Source organism: Hordeum vulgare, chromosome 1H (assembly GCF_904849725.1).
Source record: "Hordeum vulgare subsp. vulgare chromosome 1H, MorexV3_pseudomolecules_assembly, whole genome shotgun sequence".
Classification (NCBI taxonomy): Eukaryota; Viridiplantae; Streptophyta; class Magnoliopsida; order Poales; family Poaceae; genus Hordeum; species Hordeum vulgare.
The window spans coordinates 275,015,887-275,036,976 of NC_058518.1; the positions used below are offsets into that span (position 1 = coordinate 275,015,887).

The window sequence follows — 21,090 nt, forward strand, 5'->3', positions numbered from 1 at the left end:
CGTCTTGCTCGTGAGAGAGGTTTTAGTCAACGGTTCTGAAACTTTCAGATCTGTGCGTTCTTTACAAATCTTTATGTCATCTTATAGATGCTGGTACTACGTGCTATTCGGAAATGCTCCAATTATCTACTCTTCTATACGAATCCGTTTCACTACTCATAGTTATTCGGATTAGTGTCAAAGCTTGCATCGACGTAACCCTTTATGATGAACTCTTTAACCACCTCCATAATCGAGAAAAATTCCTTAGTCTATTTAGTTACTAAGGATAACTTTGACCGTTGATTAGTGATTTAATCCTGGATCACTCTGTGTACCTCTTAACAGACTTGCTGCAAGTCACACATCAGGTGCGGTACTCAGCATGGCATACCTTAGAGTCTACGGCTAAGGCATAGAAGACGACCTTCGTCTATTCTCTTTATTCTGCCGGGGTCGGGTTTTGAGTCTTACTCAAATTCACACCTTGCAACACAGTCAAGAACTCCTTCTTTGCTGATCCATTTTGAACTTCTTCAAAAACTTGTCAAGGCATGCATCTTGTTGAAACTTCTATTGAGCGCTTTCGATCTATCTCCATAGATCTTTGATGCTCAACATTCAAGTAGCGCAATCCAGGTATTCCTTTGAAAAACCCTTTCAAACAACCTTGTATGCTTTACAGAAATTCTACATTACTTCTGATCCGCAATATGTCAACCACATATACTTATCAGAAATTCTATAGTGCTCCCACTTACTTCTTTGGAAATAGAAGTTTCTCATAAACCTTGTACAAACCCAAAATCTTTGATCATCTCATCAAAGTGTATATTCCAACTCCGAGATGCTTGCACCAGTCCATTGAAGGATCACCGGAGCTTGCATACTTGCTAGTATCTTTAGGACCGACAAAACCTCCTGGTTGTATCACATACAATGTTTGCTCAAGGAAACCGTCGAGGAAACAATGTTTTGACATCCTACATGCAATATTTCATAAATAATGCAGAAACTACTAACATAATTCCAACAGACTTTTAGCATCGCTACGAGTGAGAAAGTCTCATCATAGTCAACTGTTTGATCTTGTCGGAAACATCTTTGCGACAAGTCGAGCTTTTCTTAATAGTGACTTATCACCATCATCTTCTGTCTTCCTTTTAAAGATCCATCTTCACTCAATAGTCCTATGACCATCAAGTAGTTCTTCCAAAGTCTACACTTTGTTTTCATACATGGATCCTCTCTCGGATTTCATGGCTTCCAGCCATTTGTCAGAATCCGGGCCCACCATTGCTTTCTCCATAACTCGTAGGTTCACTGTTGCTCAACAACATGACCTCCAAGACAGGGTTACCGTACCACTCTGCAGTAGTACGCGACCTTGTCAACCTACGAGGTTTGTCGTAACTTGATCCGATGCTCGATGATCACCATCATCAGCTTTCACTTCAATTGGTGTAGGCGCCACAGGAACAACTTCCTGCGCCCTGCTACATACTGGTTGAAGTGATGGTTCAATAACCTCATCAAGTTCTACCTCCCTCCCACTCAATTCTTTTGAGAGAAACCTTTCCTCGAGAAAGGATCCGTTTCTAGAAACAAACACTTTGCTTTCGGATCTGAGATAGGAGATGTACCCAACTGTTTTGGATATCCTATGAAGATGCATTTATCCTCTTTGGGTTCGAGCTTATCAGACTGAAACTTTTTCACGTAAGTGTCGAAGCCCCAAACTTTCAAGAAACGACGGTTTAGATTTCTCTAAACCTCATTCTATACTGTGTCATCTCAACGGAAATACGCGGTGCCCTATTTAAAGTGAATGCGGTTGTCTCTAATGCATAACCCATAAACGATAGTGGTAATTTGATAAGAGACATCATAGCATGCACCATACCAAATAGTGCGTGGCTATGACGTTCAGACACATCATCACACTATGATGTTCCAGGTGGCATGAACTGCGAAACAATTTCCACAATGTCTTAACTGCGTACCAAAACTCGTAACTCAGATATTCATTTCTATGATCATATCGTAGACAGTTTATCCTCTCGTTACGACGAACTTCACTCTGAAACAGAATTGAACCTTTCAATATTTCAGACTTGTGATTCATTAAGTAAATACTCTTGTATCTACTCAAATCGTCATTGAAGTAAGAACATAATGATATTCACTGCGTGCCTCAGCACCCATTGGACTGCATACATCAAAATGTATCACTTCCAACAAGTTACTATGTTGTTTCATCTCAATGAAAACAAGGCCTTGCTCATGTGGTATGATTTGCATGTCACTAGTGATTCAAAATCAAGTGAGTACAAAGATCCATCAGCATGGAGCCTCTTCATGCAATTTATAACAACATGACTCAAGCGGCAGTGCCACAAGTGAGTGGTACTATCATCATTACCTCGTGTCTTTTGGCACCAATATTATGAACATGTGTAACACTACAATCGAGATTCAATAAACCATTGAAGGTGATTATTCAAGTAAACAAAGTAACCATTATTCTCTTTAAATGAATAATCGTATTGCAATAAACACGATCCAATCATGTTCATGCTTAACGCAAGCACCAAATAACAATTATTTCAGTTTAACACCAATCCCGATGGTAGAGGGAGCGTGCGACGTTTTGATCATATCAATCTTGGAAACACTTCCAACACGTATCGTCACCTCGCCTTTAGCTAGTCTCTGTTTACGCCGTAGCTATCATTTCGTGTTACTAATCACTTAGCAACCGAACCGGTATCCAATACCCTCATGCTACTAGGAGTACTAGTAAAGTACACATCAACATCATGTATATCAAATATACTTCTTTCGACTTTTGCCAACCTTCTTATCTACCAAGTATCTAGAGTTGCTCCGCCTCAGTGACTGTTCCCCTCATTACAGAAGCACTTAGTCTCGGGTTTGGGTTTAATCTTAGGTCTCTTCATTAGTGCAGCAACTGTTTTGCCGTTTCACGAAGTATCCCTTCTAGCCCTTGCCTTTCTTGAAACTTAGTGGTTTTACTAACCATCAACTATTGATGCTCCTTCTTGATTTCTACTTTCGCAGTGTCAAACATCGCGAATCGCTCAAGGATCATTGTATCTATCCTTGATATGTTATAGTTCATCACGAAGCTCTCACAACTTGGTGAAAATGACTTTGTAGAACCATCACTATCTCATCTGGAAGATTAACTCCCACTTGATTCAAGCGATTGTCGTACTCAGACAATCTGAGCACACGCTCAACGATTGAGCTTTTCTCCTTTACTTTGTGGACAAAGAATCTTGTTGGAGGTCTCGTACCTCTTAACAAGGGCACAAGCATGAAATCACAATTTCATCTCTTTAGAACATCACTTATGTTCCGTGACGTTTCAAAACGTTTTCGGCGCCTTGCTTCTAAGCCTTTAAGTATTTTGCACTGAACTATCGTGTAGTCATCAGAAACGTGTATGTCGGATGTTCACAGCATCCACAGACAACGCTCGAGGTGCAGCACACCGAATGGTGCATTAAGGACATAAGCCTTCTGTGCAGCAACGAGGACAATCCTCGGTTTTACAGACTTAGTCTGCAAAGTTTGCTACTATCAACTTTCAACTAAATTTTCTCTAGGAACATATAAAAAACAGTAGAGCTATAGCGCAAGCTACATCGTAATTCGCAAAGACCATTAGACTATGTTCATGACAATTAGTTCAATTAATCATATTACTTAAGAACTCCCACTCAAAAAGTACATCTCTCTAGTCATTTGAGTGGTACATGATCCAAATCCACTATCTCAAGTCCGATCATCACGTGAGTCGAGAATACTTTCAGTGGTAAGCATCTCTATGCTAATCATATCTACTATACGATTCATGCTCGACCTTTCGGTCTCATGTGTTCCGAGGCCATGCCTGCACATGCTAGGCTTGTCAAGCTTAACCCGAGTGTTCCGCGTGTGCAACTGTTTTGCACCCGTTGTATGTGAACGTTGAGTCTATCACACCCGATCATCACGTGGTGTCTTGAAACGAAGAACTGTCGCAACGGTGCACAGTCAGGGAGAACACAATTTCGTCTTGAAATTTTAGTGAGAGATCACCTCATAATGCTACCGTCGTTCTAAGCAAAATAAGGTGCATAAAAGGATTAACATCACATGCAATTCATAAGTGACATGATATGGCCATCATCATGTGCTTCTTGATCTCCATCACCAAAGCACCGGCACGATCTTCTTGTCACCGGCGTCACACCATGATCTTCATCATCATGATCTCCATCAACGTTTCGCCATAGGGGTTGTCGCGCTACTCATGCTATTACTACTAAAGCTACATCCTAGCAAAATAGTAAACGCATCTGCAAGCACAAACGTTAGTTTAAAGACAACCCTATAGCTCCTGCCGGTTGCCGTACCATCGACGTGCAAGTCGATATTATCTATTACAACATGATCATCTCATACATCCAATATATCACATCACATCGTTGGCCATATCACATCCAACAATACCGCGGAATCAAGAAAAGACTAAGGAGGGCAGCAAAACGCACATCACCGCCCAAAAAAACTTTTGTGTTCTACTCGAGAAGACATCTACGCATGAACCTAGCTCATGATGCCACTGTTGGGGAACGTCGCATGGGAAACAAAAAATTTCTTACGTGCACGAAGACATATCATGGTGATGTCCATCTACGAGAGGGGATATTCGATCTACGTACCCTTGTAGATCGCACAGCAGAAGCGTTAAGAAACGCGGTTGATGTAGTGGAACGTCCTCACGTCCCTCGATCCGCCCCGCGAACCGTCCCGCGATCAGTCCCACGATCTAGTGCCGAACGGACGGCACCTCCGCGTTCAGCACACGTACAGCTCGACGATGATCTCGGCCTTCTTGATCCAGCAAGAGAGATGGAGAGGTAGATGAGTTCTCCGGCAGCGCAACAGCGCTCCGGAGGTTGGTGGTGATCTAATCTCAGCAGGGCTCCGCCCGAGCTCCGCAGAAACGCGATCTAGAGGAAAAACCGTGGAGATATGTGGTCGGGCTGCCGTGGCAAAGTTGTCTCAAATCAGCCCTAAAACCTCCGTATATATAGGGGGAAGAGGGGGAGCCTTGCCTTGGGGTCCAAGGACCCCCAAGGGGTTCGGCCGAGCCAAGGGGGGGACTCCTCCCCTTCCAAACCGAATCCAACTAGGTTTGGAAGGAGGAGTCCTTCCCCTTTTTCCCACCTCCTCTTTTTTTTTCTCCTTGATTTTCTTCGTATGGCGCATAGGGCCTTCTTGGGCTGTCCCACCAGCCCACTAAGGGCTGGTGCGCCACCCCCAAGGCCTATGGGCTTCCCCGGGGTGGGTTGCCCCCCCGGTGAACACCCGGAACCCATTCGTCATTCGCAGTACATTCCCGGTAACTCCGAAAACCTTCCGGTAATCAAATGAGGTCATCCTATGTATAAATCTTCGTTTCCGGAACATTCCGGAAACCCTCGTGACGTTCGTGATCTCATTCGGGACTCCGAACAACATTCGGTAACCAACCATATAACTCAAATACGCATAAAACAACGTCGAACCTTAAGTGTGCAGACCCTGCGGGTTCGAGAACTATGTAGACATGACCCGAGTGACTCCTCGGTCAATATCCAATAGCGAGACCTAGATGCCCATATCGGATCCCACATATTCTACGAAGATCTTATCATTTGAACCTCAGTGCCAAGGATTCATATAATCCCGTATGTCATTCCCTTTGTCCTTCGGTATGTTCCTTGCCCGAGATTCGATCGTCAGTATCCGCATACCTATTTCAATCTCGTTTACCGGCAAGTCTCTTTACTCGTTCCGTAATACAAGATCCCGCAACTTACACTAAGTCACATTGCTTGCAAGGCTTGTGTGTGATGTTGTATTACCGAGTGGGCCCCGAGATACCTCTCCGTCACACGGAGTGACAAATCCTAGTCTCGATCCATACTAACTCAACGAACACCTTCGGAGATACCTGTAGAGCATCTTTATAGTCACCCAGTTACGTTGCGACGTTTGATACACACAAAGCATTCCTCCGGTGTCAGTGAGTTATATGGTCTCATGGTCATAGGAACAAATACTTGACACGCAGAAAACAGTAGCAACAAAATGACACGATCAACATGCTACGTCTATTAGTTTGGGTCTAGTCCATCACATGATTCTCCTAATGATGTGATCCCGTTATCAAGTAACAACACTTGCCTATGGCTAGGAAACCTTGACCATCTTTGATCAACGAGCTAGTCAACTAGAGGCTTACTAGGGACAGTGTTTTGTCTATGTATCCACACAAGTATTGTGTTTCCAGTCAATACATTTATAGCATGGATAATAAACGATTATCATGAACAAAGAAATATAATAATAACTAATTATTATTGCCTCTAGGGCATATTTCCAACATTCACACCATATTTTCAGCCTTACAATTTTACTTCGTTGCACTTTCCGCCTTCAGATCTCACTTTGCAATAAATCTTGAAGGGATTGGCAACCCCTTTATAGCGTTGGGTGCAAGCTGTTTTGTGTTTGCGCAGGTACTCTGGACTTGGCGCGGTTCTCCTACTGGATTGATACCTTGGTTCTCAAAATGAGGGAAATACTTACTGCTCCTGTGTTGCACCACCCTTTCCACTTCAAGGGAAAAAACCGACACAAGCTCAAGAGGCAACAGAAGGATTTCTGTCGCCGTAGCAAGGGCTAACCCTAATTGCCACATGCTCCCTCTACTTCTCTCTAGATCTGTTTCTCCTCTAGTCTAGTTCGACGGTGCTTAGGCGAAGCCCTGCTGGATTAGTTCACCACCACCACCAAGACGCCGTCGTGCTGGAGAACTTATCTACCTCTTCGACCCCTCTTGCTGGATCAAGAAGGCGGAGATCGTCATCAAGCTATACGTGTGCTTAACTCGGAGGTAACGTCTGTTCGGGAATAGATCGGGATGGATCGTGATGGGATCGCGGGACGGATCGTGATGAGATCACGGGACGGGCTGCGATTTGGATCGCAAATATGTTTCACTACATTAACCGCGTTATATACGCTTCCGCTTAGCGATCTACAAGGGCATGTGGATGCACTCTTCCCTCTTGTAGATGATCGTCACCATGGATAGGTATTGCGTGTGCGTAGGAAGTTTTGTTTCCCATGCGACGTTCCCCAGCACTGCAGTGGTCAAAATATTAGTATTTGGGAAGATGTGTGGATCCAAAATTGTGCTCGTAGAAAAGTTATCACTCCTGAAGGGAGACATCTTCTGCCAAAGGTGTCTGATCTTAGTGATCCTGTTACTAATGGCTGGCATGATGATTTGGTTAGACAAACTTTGTTGCCAATTGATGCAGAATGTGTCGTCGTGGTTCATCTATCGTTTCATAACATATGTCGGACTATATAGCATGGAGTTTCACAAGGAATGGGATTTTCACCGTTCGTTCAACTTATTTTTTGGAATGATATCAACAAGGTGGGAGGAAACTCACACGAACTAATGACATGGAATTATAGTTGATGTTAGATTTGAAAATATCTTGTGTGGCCAAGGTTAAAAATATGTTTGACATACGTTGCATTGCACTTCTCACTGTCGTGTTACACTCGCCAATAGACATTTGAAGGATTTGAAGGTGTCACCTCTATGTCCCTCGTGTTCTAATGGACCAGAGGAGACAAACATCTTTTATTGCAATGTGACAAATATAAGGAAGTCTCGAGAATGTTGGGACTGGAAGTTGTGATTTAAAAAGCTTGTGAAACTAACCGCGCTGGTGAGGCTTTTCTTGAGTTTTTATTCCATACTCCCTCATTTCCGGTTTAGAGGACTTATCTCAATTTCTTTTGTTTTGTTTTTCTGATTTAAAGGGCTTATCTCCATCTCCTTTTGAGATTTCGAGATGCATTAAATATTTGCATGCAATAATTAAAGAGGAACTTGTCAATGCATGTAATGTTCCTATTGATCTAGTGGTCAAGCTGCATGCACTACATTTAATCCAAATTAATGCAACAATTTAATTTGGGTACTTTTGTGAAATACGAGAAACATTCTTCCACTCATCATGTGCCTTGATTAATGAAATTTCATATTTGAGCCTTGTAAACCGGAAAGGAGGGAGTATGCCGGATTAGGATCTGTCTATTTTGGGTGTTCACAATGTTCGTTAGCTGGTCGCCATTATCGCTTGATACTAGTGGTGGGAAATATGTAAACTGCTCCATGATGAGCTTACTCAACACATTAGCCAGATTGTTTTGGGGATTCATACCTTGATGGCAAACTATGTTATTGCTCTTTGCCCTAATGCTACCTGGATGAATGTGGTTGGACCCGACCACCTTCTAGCTTTGTTAAGCTTAATATTGATGTATCTTTAGATCAAGATTTACTTAGGGATGCACCCGGTGCAATTCCTAGAGATGCCAACGGAAAATTCATTGCTAGGGTAACTAGAAAATTGATTGGTGTGATGGCGTACTGACAGCTTAAGCGCTAGCATTGAAAATCAGCATCTCACTAACGCAAGGACGAGATGTAATCACCTTGTTATTAAATCTGATAATATGAAAGTAGTTGAGACTATAAAGAATGGAGAGGACGATCTGCAAGAATAAGAGGCAACCGTTTCTGGATAGAGTAGCACTCCAACCGGGCTAATCAGACTCTATTCGCTGGCGCTTGTTCTCGAACGGTGAATATTCCGCGTGTTTGGCCTACCGACTACAATTTGCAGTCTCGATACTGCTGGATAGACACAAAATGATATGGACACCTTGGGCTCCTATGAAATGTAGGTTTTTCCTTTGGACGGGGGTGCTCGGAAATCCTTACTGCTGACGCACTGCTCAAAAGGGGTTGGGAGAAAAACTAATTATGTGCGCTTTGCGTGCGTAGCCTGGAGCACCTTGTGATAGTCTACCCATGGACAAGGGGTATATGGGATGCTGTTGCGTCCCTTGAAAATTTGAACGCGCTAAAGATGTCAAGCTAGAGCACGGACGGGGGCCTGCTGGGATGGATGAGCAGATGTTACTCCGCGGCTTCCCAGGACAAGAAGAAAGGCACCATGTCGCTCTTACACCTGGTGTTGTTGGAAGTTTGGCGCGAAAGGAATAGGAGGATTTTCGAGCATGACGAACTCTCTAGGACTGGCCTACTCGTCAGAATCAGAGATGAAATCAGGCTCTGAAATATGGCTCGAGCTGGGATTCCTTTTGATCCAGGCTGAGCGTGTTTTCCTCCTTTTCTTCTTGTTTTTAGCGCCTATTTTGGCTTCTTTTGCTGGTGTTTGCCCTCTTGGCCTTTGTTACCTTGTAACGGTTCTCCCTTCTGATAATCGAATTTGGCAAATCCTATGCCAACATTCAAAAATATTATTATATCGCTTGCGAATTGCCGATCACTAGGTTTGAACATTGTAATAGGAAGGGTTGTGGGCAAGTGCTAGAGCATACTAAAAAGAGGAGAGAAAGAAATTTATGCACATATCCTCGATCACTAGGTCTGAACATTGTAATAGGAAATGGTGTGGCTAGATCTCATTAACCAAGTCTCAGTCAAGTGCTAGAGCATACTAAAAAGAGGAAAGAAAAAATTTAAAGTTTTTTTGCACAGATTCTCATTTAAGATTTCACGAATTAGCGTTGATTGATGACTTGGTTAAGTTTCACTCGACTCACATATAGCAAACCTGAATTGAAAGCAAATAAGGTTGCTAATGAGCTTGCTTGTTTAGCTAGATTTTCTATTACGAATGATTGGTTTGAGAAACCTGTGAGAGAAACCTATTACGAATGATTGGTTTGAGAAACCTCGTTCCACCTCCCCCTTCCATCTCTACCTCCCACCCACGTACTACCATCGGTTTTTCTTCTTCTTTCAATTACCCTTCCAAAAACAAGTGCAACCCCGCGAAGGCAGGAACACACGTCACACGCGCCGCTCTCTGATCGACCCCCTCGCCCAACAGAAAAGAAAAATCGCCCCACCCTCACGTCGGGCAAGGCATCGCCTCGCCGGCCGACAGGGTTCGTGCGCAACCGCATCGCCAGATCCGAGTGGCTGTATGCCAGACGTTGGCCTTGCCGTGGAACTCTGGCCCCTTGTCACCGTACATCTCCTTCCCAGCCTCTCACTCGCCTAACACCTGGCGCCGCCGTGATCCGCCTTTGCCCGAGCTCACCCCGCCTAAGGTCGTCCCGCCCTTGCTGTCAGCTACGTCCCCAAGGCCGCCCAATCCCAGCCCGCACGTTGGTTGCTGGTGAGTAACCTTCCCTCTGCTCCCTCTCAGATCCCAACCCCAGCTACCAGTTCGTGATCGCTGCCATGTGCCCCACGAGGCCAATTCATGCCTCCTGCCGGCGCTCGGCCGTTGTGCAACGCCTGCACTGCTGGCTCTCCCGATAGCCAGCTAGCCTCCCATATCCCTCCTTCCCCGCAGCCTACTCCGCCTCCCTACGTGTGATGTTGTTCAACGGGTTCCCATATTGGCCTTGGATTATAAGTGTAGCGTATGTATGTGTCATTTCTAGAGTTGTCCGTTCACAGTTTATCACTCTCCTGGACCACGTGAATATATGCATCCAGCTTATTGAGAGAGGATGTTCCTTTTGGGTCTGAATTTGCCTTCCTATGGTTAGTCTGTAATGATATGTGTTGTCCTGAAGTACACTGTTTTGGCAAGGATTTGAAGCTAGCGTGCTGAAGGCCTGAAGTTTTGCAGGTGATTGCTTTAATCAAACTTTGCAAGCAATCTGAAGGAAGCATGTCATGTTTCTTGCCAGAATGGTGGCAGTTAGTGGCGAACGGTACTTGTTGTGTTCAGTTTAAATAATTTAAGGAATATTTGATTTTTCCCACACACACAAAAAAGACTTGATCTGATACCTCTAACTGAATATATATGTAACCAAACAATGGATTTTGAATAAATCCATCATATTCAGAGATAACATTGGCGTGTCAAATGTTTTGGCATCCAGGTAATAATTTAGTTTACTTACCAAATTGCATTACTGACAAAAAATTGCAAACATGATAGGAAGTCCTATCTGTACTGATGGAGCTAGCACTACATAGTACAACCAACAGGTGTCTAGGTGAAGAGTCCCTTATTCCATGTATGTATGATTTTCTCCTAAAGTTTTCATGAGTTTTGCTTGTTTATTAAGATCAAATTAGGGCAATATATACGTCCAAATTCATATCCGGATGGTGCCCAACAAGGAGGGAGTCAGCTTGACAAGGGAAGAAGATTAATTAATTCTAGAATGGCAGGACCATGATGGATGTCAGCGACCTGCATCTTAATGAATATCAATTTTCACATACACATACAACTTTCTTTGATACATATGCCTCTTCCTACGAGTAGTATGTGCCAATTTTTGGTTCTTCGTATACATGCCACTTGACAAATATATTCAATTTTCTCTAAAAATGCATGTGCCCCACATACGTCTCTACAGAGCTCGGAAATCTACCATGCATAGCAATAGTATGAAATATATTTTTAATTGATATGTTTAAAGAGAACTGAGTTAGGAATATTTTGATTACATACAAGATACCCTGCCTTTTCCCGTACAGAATAGATGGCCATTGTGAGTTGGGCACGGCTGTATATACTTTTTCATAGAGTTAGCAATATGATGGAAGTGCATTGATCATGGGCTGATGGCCGCTCGGTGATTCAATTCATGCTTGGTTTTCCTATTAATGAGAATAAAGGCCACTTGCCCCTCCTCCATGTCGTAACTTCTGTACTTCATATGACTTTTTATCCTTAATTTCTGTTGGACATTTCAGTTAAGGAAAATGGTTTATAATGGACAACTGCTTTTGCTTTTCTGTTTTCATATCCAGATTTGTAGCAAACAGTAGTTCCATAAATTCATGTACTGTCCTTGACAAAATGCAGTTTTATACATAGGATGTTTTTTGTTTAAGGGAAAGATTTGATGCGAGGCATGAAACACTGTGTTTTTTTATTCATGCCACTTGATTGAGTAGGAAATGATAGCTGTTGTCATTTTCCATCTTGTATATCTTTGTAGCATGAATAAATTTTATAATTGATAAATTGAATTATATTCTCTATTAACTTAATTTAAGCCGCAGCTGCGCTCGTCCTTGATGTTGTAAGCTTCTGAATGAATTAGGTCAACCCTACACTATATTTAGTGGATCAACCATTGTCATATTTGTGCATCCTTATAACTTTTGTATAAGGATGGATTACAAGTATATTATTATGAAGAGCTTGGACTGTGTCATATGTGCATATATTTGGATTCTTCAAGTGATATATTTTCCAACTCTTTTCTCTCACACTCGACTCACTCTCTTTGGGTAGAGGCTCAACCAGGAGAGGGACATGGACGTGCTACTCATGGACATACTCGTTAATGCATCTGCAGTGGTGCGGGTTGGGACTAAGCGATGGATTCCGGTCAAGGGGTTTGTCGGCTAGGGCAGAGGCAGGCATCATAAGAATGCAATAATTAGATTAAGCAAGGCAACCAGATAGGTGTGTGGGAAACATGCATGATGATGGCTTGATCAACTACAAGTTCCATAATAAATGGTACAAGCATGGATCCCTTCTTTCTATAGCTTCTGTTCTTTCATGAAAGCTTTAGCTATTGAAGTTGGCTTGCTTTTACTGGTAATGATTTGCGGTAATGCTTTCTTCATCTTTCTTACTTAGACGAACACTACTTTGTCCTTGCAAGCAGTCGTCATTTGTTTGATCTTTGGATTTCTCCGGTCATGACTATTGAGTTGCGTTGATTTTTATATTTCTTAACATTTTTGTATCACTTTTACCTGCATATTCAAGGATTTTTCTTTCTTGGCACTAGGATTGAAATTTTCTCCTGGAATGCAGATGAATGCATGATTGAGGAGATGAACCAAGCATCCTGCTATGATATGATCAAGCAGTTTCTTGAGTACATAGGAAAGTAGCTCAACAACTGGCATAAATAGAGGTATGACTAATGTTTATTCGATTGTTAACAAAGGTCATGTGGAGCAATGTCACAACCCCTATTAATTATGTTTAGTATCAATTGATGTCATATGTTCCATTCAATTACTACAATGCATATGCATGCTATGCATTTTTCGGTTGTATGAGTTCTTTTTGACTTCCTCCCATATTGTTGATCAAGACTTCGATGATACACACACATACTATAAACTTTATTACTATTAATTGCTTGCTTTATTTGGTCATATTTGATTCTCTGCTGCTAATCCACTCCTACATTGCCAAGCTCAGTTTCATTATACATGGAGTGTGTTTGTCTGATGATATTTCCTATTTTTAAATATATGGCAAGCACAACCCCTGATATCAGCGCTTATTCTTTTTTATTTTAGATGGTTTATTACTACTGTACTTGAGTCATTTATTAATTTATTTTTTATGCTGAATTGTAGCATGCACGAGGAAGTTGATGTATGACTGTCTAGAACTTGTGACTGATTTAGATTGACCATCGTATTGACCAATCCAAGCTCCGTCGGGATGTAGACAATGTTCGTAAATTCCTTCTGGACCAGTACATCAATAAAAAAACATGTCAATGTACAACACTCCTACATTAATCATTCTAAACAAAGTCATGTCTAGGTACCTCTAGAATGTTTTGCAGATTTTGTGAACTCTTGTATTATGAGAAATCAGATCAATGTTGGTGGGTAAGAAGTTTCAGTTTTATTTTCCAGTTTTATTGATGATTGATTGGTTACTAGTAAAAATGCCCGTGCGTTGCACCGGGAAAAAATCATCACACCCTTTAACCATCGCCTGTTACACGAGTGCGTTGCACCGAGCAAAGAAAGAGGCGCAACCAGCTTTATATTGCATTGTGTATCATTTTAATAGACATCAATAAGAAGGTAAAACTGATTATTGCTTTTTGTATAATCAAGTTTGGACGTGAAGAAGCCAACTTAACCCGTGGGCAGCGCCGGCTCCCCGCCATGGACTTCAAACTGTAGTGCGGGTTGAATAACAAAAATGATACCTTACTATCCGTTGTACTATCAGATGTTCCTGATTCAGCAGACAAAGTGTGATCGGTGGTATTAGTCTCTAGTGTTACGTTCTTCTTTGGAACTTCAACCCATTCAGTTATCTCAATCACTGCTTCTGCCCTATCAAGAGAAATAATTCCACTTCTACTCAAAGAAAAATGTAGATTTGCTTGATGGGTGCAGATAAATTGCGGCTTCCATACCTGATTGAAAAATGCACATTGTTAAATACTTAAATTGATGCAATGAACCAAAACATGAGGTGAATCGTAATAACAAAATGGCAGTATCACTTGATTTTCTAGAGCCCTTTTTTTAGTTGGAATTATATTGACATGACCATATATACATATGTACTACAAATTCACAGGCGGACTATTCAGAATAAATATTGGTTCACGGTCCTTTCAGGCTGTTAAGTTGACTATGATCAGGGTTGAGAGTTGACACTTGAGACTATGCGCACCAAAATAACATCAATATTGTGCTTACTTTTCACTGGTTTCTGTCAGGCCTGATATAGCATACTCCGCAAACTTGTGTGATAAAACACCTGGGGGCAACTCAGAAGCTTTGTCATAGCTGAGAGACACATCAAAGTCCTTGGTATGTTTGATGGACCTGAATAACTGTAGACAACAGACAAATAAAAAGCGTCTTCCAGATATATTTCTTCAAACAATAGGCAAGGTTTGTGGACAAGTAAAAGCAAGAGATTGACTAATATCCTTTTTACCTTTATTGGCATTTTTTTTCATCCTCGACACCAGTACTTGATCGGTACTTTCATCTTTGACATAATCTGGGCCATCTATTTCAAACACGAAACTATAAGTAGAACCGTCAATCATCCCCAACTTACGGTTCAACTTAATCCCATCACTTAGATTAGCAGCATGCAGCGAGGCACCAAGAACAATTGCTTCATCAGCATCAAGGTGCTTATCTAGCTCACTCCGTCCCAGGAATTCCTACAGCTTAGCCTGGAACAGGAGAATACAAATGTGAGACGTGCCAAATACTGAATTCCATTCACGATGAAAACTTCTTAAGAGATAAAAAGGTGAAATAAGAAGCAGGCAACCGCATGCACCCAGGTTATAAAATCAGTTTAGTTTGTACGAGGATATACAACAAAAGTTTACAAAATTCAACAATGCAACAGTCCTGCATTTCATTACAACCCTTCAATGGCAAGTTAAGTGTAAGTCTTGAATGAGAGAGTAATAATCACCTGCAGTTTCGGTACCCTGGTAGCTCCTCCTATTAGCTCTACAACATATATGTCACTAATTTTCATGCCTGACTGTGCAAGCACATCTTTAATTGGAGTGAGAGACTGCTCCCATAAATCTTCACAAAGCTCTTCAAATTTTTCATGAGTTATGGTGCTCCTGTAACAAACAGTATGTCGATCAACACATAAAACCTTGAAATAATTTCCTAATCATGGTTTAAGATTACAGGTTCACTCCATGCCGAGAAAAAGTAAGGGAAAGCTGAAAGCATGAGCTGGGGAAAAGATCCACCATTACAGAAGAAAGCGGTAAGGGAAAAGGGCAGCAGTGGGCCTAAGGTAAATACCAACAATGACAAGTTAAGAAGCTGGTATGAATCACAATCTTGCAAGGTCCACATATCATGAATATGCAATGAAAAAGGATGCAGAACTTCAATGTAGAGTAGAAATTATTCACAAGAGATATGCAAAAGCAGTACCAAAACAAATTTTATTCAATTGATACTGCATCTACGTACTTTACAAGAGACAAATAAATCAACTTGATCTATCAAAGGTCAGACCATTTGACAAATATGAAATAGTAGGGCCTGTCATTCATGCTACTCCAGATTATGTTAGGTTACAAGCAAGAGGCTCATGTGTTCAGAATCAATCTAGGACATAAGATGGGACATGTGAGCCTGTTTGTATAGTTTGGCTCATCTTTAAGCTTCATATTAATGGTCATCTGAATATTATGCATGTATGGAAGGACGCACCTGAAATCGATATCATTATATAGAGATTCAACTGAGATCAGAGGAGAAGTATTTGCACTCAGAATTTCTTTGGTTCGCTTGACTTGCTTCTTCAACTTAGCCATTGCTTTAGGAGACTGACGGATGTCATCCCCATTGCCAAGCTGCTTGTTAAACTGATCAGCCTTTTCAAGATTGAAAGTTTCCTCATTAGAAGTAAAATTTAGTTACAGGATTTAGGAACAAAGATAATTGATCTTAGAAGGATAAGGGGAAAGAAATCAAAAGGCATAAAAGGTACCCAACAGAAACATATTTTCTAAGCACAATTTAGATATAAAATACTGAACTGCAATAACTTAGTACTAACTTACATACGGGGGAAAACAAAAGACATTGAAGTGAAAATGGAAACCGAAAATCTGGAATGAACGGGAATCATACTGATATTCTAACTGCAAAACGATGACAACACCAATAAATCCATCGACCCTCATTTTTCAGAGATCGTAGGCAATGCTTTCTTGACAACACCTCAAGGTTCAGGAATTAAATTATCAGTTTCAGTGACGGTGCTCATGGCCGGCGAACGCGGCCTACGGCGGACAGGTAATGGTGGCGCATGCTCACGGATGGCGAACGCGGCCGGTGATGGCAAACTCGGACCACGCGAGCCGGGCCTGCTGGCGACCTGTAGGATTTGGGGGAGGTTGTCAGCGAGCCAGGCATCCAAGTCCTCATGCGACGATGGCGCGTCGACGGGGAGGACAGGATCTCGGCGGGCGCCATCGTGAAGGTCATGGCGGGTTGGGTGGCGCCGGATCAGGTAGAGGAGGTGGATGGCGCGCGGATCCGGGAGGGAGGCACCGGATATGGCCGGTGGAGATGCCCTGGCGCGCTGAGCTCCTGGAGAGAAGGAGAGAAAATGAGAGTAGAGAGGGAGAGAGAGAGAGAGGAAAGAGAGAAGGCAGGGGAGCGACGGCGTGACCTGGGAATCGACGGCGGCGACGACGGACGACGCGCGAGGGAGGCCGGGGAGGCGGCGGCGGCGCCTCGCCCCTCCACCGACCTATCCCCGCGGTCCCCTGCCGAGATCCGTGCGGTCCTCTGCCGAGATCCACGCCGGAGAGCCCCTGCTGCCACCGCCATGCCTCCTCGTGCGCGTGTGGGCCCCTGCTGCCGCCGCCATGCCTCCTCGCCACAGCCTGGCAGTGCCCTCCCCAAGGCCTAGCTCGGCCTGGCCGTCGTCGGCTCGTCGCAGCTCCAGCACCGGGAAACCACAGGGGGTTTTATATAAAAGTGAAACGTTTTCCTCACTAAAGAAAGGACTGCGGGTTTATTAACTAAAAACGGAGGGGCCTTTTTGCAAAAATGCACGACGGACGACATAAGCGATCGTCGCTTTATTATTAGGGGAGATTGGTCATGCTCTCGATGTTGGAAATATTCCCTAGAGGCAATAATAAAATGGTTATTATCATATTGCCTTGTTCATGATAATCGTCTATTGTTCATGCTACAATTGTATTAACAGGAAACAGTAATACATGTGTGAATAAATAGATCACAATGTGTCCCTAGCAAGCCTCTAGTTAGCTAGCTCGTTAGTCAATAGATGATCATGGTTTCCTGATCATGGGCATTAAATGTCATTGATGACGGGATCACATCATTGGAGAATGATGTGATGGACAAGACCCAATCCTAAGCATAGCACTAGATCGTATTCTTCGTATGCTAAAGCTTTTCTAATGTCAAGTGTCTTTTCCTTCGACCGTGAGATTGTGCAACTCCCGGATACCGTAGGAGTGCTTTCGGTGTATCAAACGTCACAACGTAACTGGGTGACTATAAAGGTGCACTACGGGTATCTCCGAAAGTGTCTGTGGGGTTGGTACGAATCGAGATCGGGATTTGTCACTCCGTATGACGGAGAGGTATCTCTGGGCCCACTCGGTAGAACATCATCATGAGCTCAATGTGACTAAGGAGTTAGTCACACGATGACGTGCTACGAAACGAGTAAAGAGACTTAGCGGTAACGAGATTGAACAAGGTATAGGTATATCGACGATCGAATCTCGGGCAAGTTCTATGCCGATAGACAAAGGGAATCATATACGGGATTGATTGAATCCTTGACATCGTGGTTCATCTGATGAGATTATCGTGGAGCAAGTGGGAGCCACCATGGGTATCCAGACCCCGCTGATGGTTATTGTTCGGGGAGGTGTCTCGGTCATGTCTGCGTGTCTCCCGAACCCGTATGGTCTACACACTTAAGGTTCGGTGACGCTAGGGTTATAGGGAATTGTTATACGAGGTTACCAAAAGTTGTTCGGAGTCCCGGATGAGATCCCGGACGTCACGAGGAGCTCCGGAATGGTCCGGAGGTAAATATTGATATATAGGACGGATGGTTTCGGACACCGGAAGTGTTTCGGGCATCACCGGTAACGTACCGGGACCATCGGAGGTGGCCCCAGGGGTCCACCGAAGGGGGACAACGACCCCGGGAGGTAAGATGGGCCAAGTACGGGAGGGAACCAGACCCTAGGTGGGCTGGTGCGCCTCCCCACTCAGCCCAATGCGCAGGGGAGAGAAAAGGGGGGCAAACCCTAAGCCAGGTGGGCCTAAGGCCCACCAGGGTTGCGCCACACCCCTCCTCCCCCCTTGGCCGCCGCACCAGCCCCCATCTAGGGCTGCCGCCCCCCAGGAGGGGGAAACCCTCAAGGGGGCACAGCACCTCCCTTCCCTTATATATACCGAGCACTTTTGGCCATTGGGAGATAGACTTTTCCCTCTCTCTCGGCGCAGCCCTGCCCTTCTTCCTCCTCCTCTCTGCCGGTGCTTGGCGAAGCCCTGCCGGGAGACCTCGTCTCTCCATGGACACCATGCCGTCGTGCTGCTGGAGTTCTTCCCCAACCTATCCCTCCTCCTTGCTGGATCAAGGTGCGGGAGACGTCACCGGGCTGCACGTGTGTTGAACGCGAAGGTGCCGTAGTTCGGCACTAGATCGGAATCGCTGCGAGTACGACTCCATCAACCGCTTTCTAGCAGCGCTTTCGCTTAGCGATCTTCAAAGGTATGAATATTATCTTACCCCTCTCTCGTTTCTGGTCTCTCCATAGGAAGATCTGAATGTGCGTAGGAACATTTTGAATTTATGCTACGTTACCCAACAGTGGCATCCGAGCCAGGTTTTCTATGCGTAGATTCTATGCACGAGTAGAACACAAAAGTTGTGGGCGATGATTTGTCAATTTGCTTGCCGCTACTAGTCTTATTCTTTTCCGGCGGTATTGTGGGATGAAGCGGCCCGGAACGACTTTACACGTACACTTACGTGAGACTGGTTCCACCGACACACATGCACACCGTGCATAAAGGTGGCTAGCGGGTGTCTGTCTCTCCTACTCTAGTCGGATTGGATTTGATGAAAAAGGTCCTTATGAAGGGTAAATAGCTTTGGCATATCATCGTTGTGGATGTCACGTAGGTAAGAAGGCGTTCTTGCTAGAAACCCAAATCAGCCACGTAAAACTTGCAACAACAATTAGAGGACGTCTAACTTGTTTTTGCAGGTTTTGACATGTAATGTGATATGGCCAAAGTTGTGATGTTGCATCTATGATGTATGAGATGATCATGTTATTGTAATAGGTTTCACGACTTGCATGTAGATGAGTATGAAAACCGGCAGGAGCCATAGGAGTTGTCTTAATTTATTGTATGAGATGCAACGCCATGTGCTTACTACTTTTACTTCATTGCTAACGGTTAGCTATAGTATTAGTGATAGTAGTAGTTGGCGTGACGACTTCATGGAGACACAATGATGGAGATCATGGTGTCACGCCGGTGACGATGATGATCATGCGATGCCTGAAGATGGAGATCGAAAGAGCAAAGATGATAATGGCCATATCATGTCACTATATGATTGCATTGTGATGTTTATCATGTTTTTCATCTTATTGCTTAGAACGACGGTAGCATAATAAGATGATCCCTCGTAAAATTTTGAGAACATATTCCCCTAAGTGTGCACCGTTGCGAAGGATCGTTGTCTCGAAGCACCACGTGATGATCGGGTGTGATAGATTCTAACGTTCGCATACAACGGGTGTAAGCGAGATTTACACACGCGAAACACCTAGGTTGACTCGACGAGCTTAGCATGTACAAACATGACCTCGAATACAAGAGACCGAAAGGTCGAACATGAGTCGTATGGTTGAATGCGATCAGCATGAAGTTGCTCACCATGGTGACTAGTCCGTCTCACGTGATGATCGGACACGGGTTAGTCAACATGGATCATGTATCACTTAGATGACTAGAGGGATGTCGATTTAAGTGGGAGTTCATACTTAATTTGATTAAATGAACTTAATTGTCATGAACTTAGTCTAAAAGTTGTCTTTATAAATATTGTAGATGGCCAACGTCAACCTCAATTTCAACGCATTCCTAGAGAAAAACAAGCTGAAAGATGATGGTAGCAACTATGCGGACTGGGTTGGCAACTTGAAGCTCATCCTTGAAGCAGCTAAAAAGGCTTATGTCCTTGATGCGCCGCTAGGTGACCCTCCCGCTCCCGCAGCAGCCTAGGACATTCTGAACGTCTGGCAAACGCGGAGTGATGACTACTCTCTGGTTAGGTGTGGAATGTTATACAGTTTAGAAACGGGGCTCCAAAGGCGTTTTGAGCAACACGGAGCATATGAGATGTTCCAGGAGCTGAAGCTAGTTTTTCAAGCTCATGCCCGTGTCGAGAGATATGAAGTCTCCGACAAGTTATTTAGCTGTAAGATGGAGGAGAACAGTCATGTCAGTGAGCACATACTCAAAATGTGTGGGTTACATGGTCGTCTGACTTCACTTGGAGTCGAACTTCCGGATGATGCTATAATCGACAGAATCCTCCAGTCTCTCCCACCAAGCTACAAAGGCTTTGTGCTTAACTACAACATGCAAGGGATGGAAAAGACCATTCCCGAGTTGTACTCGATGCTCAAGTCTGCAGAAGTAGAAATCAAGAAAGA

At 43.5% G+C, this 21,090-nt stretch overlaps 1 pseudogene; it reads right to left on the bottom strand.

Annotated features, from left to right (window-relative positions):
• Positions 1 to 9,569: 9,569 nt before the first annotated feature.
• LOC123398542 lies at positions 9,570 to 16,843 on the bottom strand (annotated as a pseudogene).
• Positions 16,844 to 21,090: the final 4,247 nt, after the last annotated feature.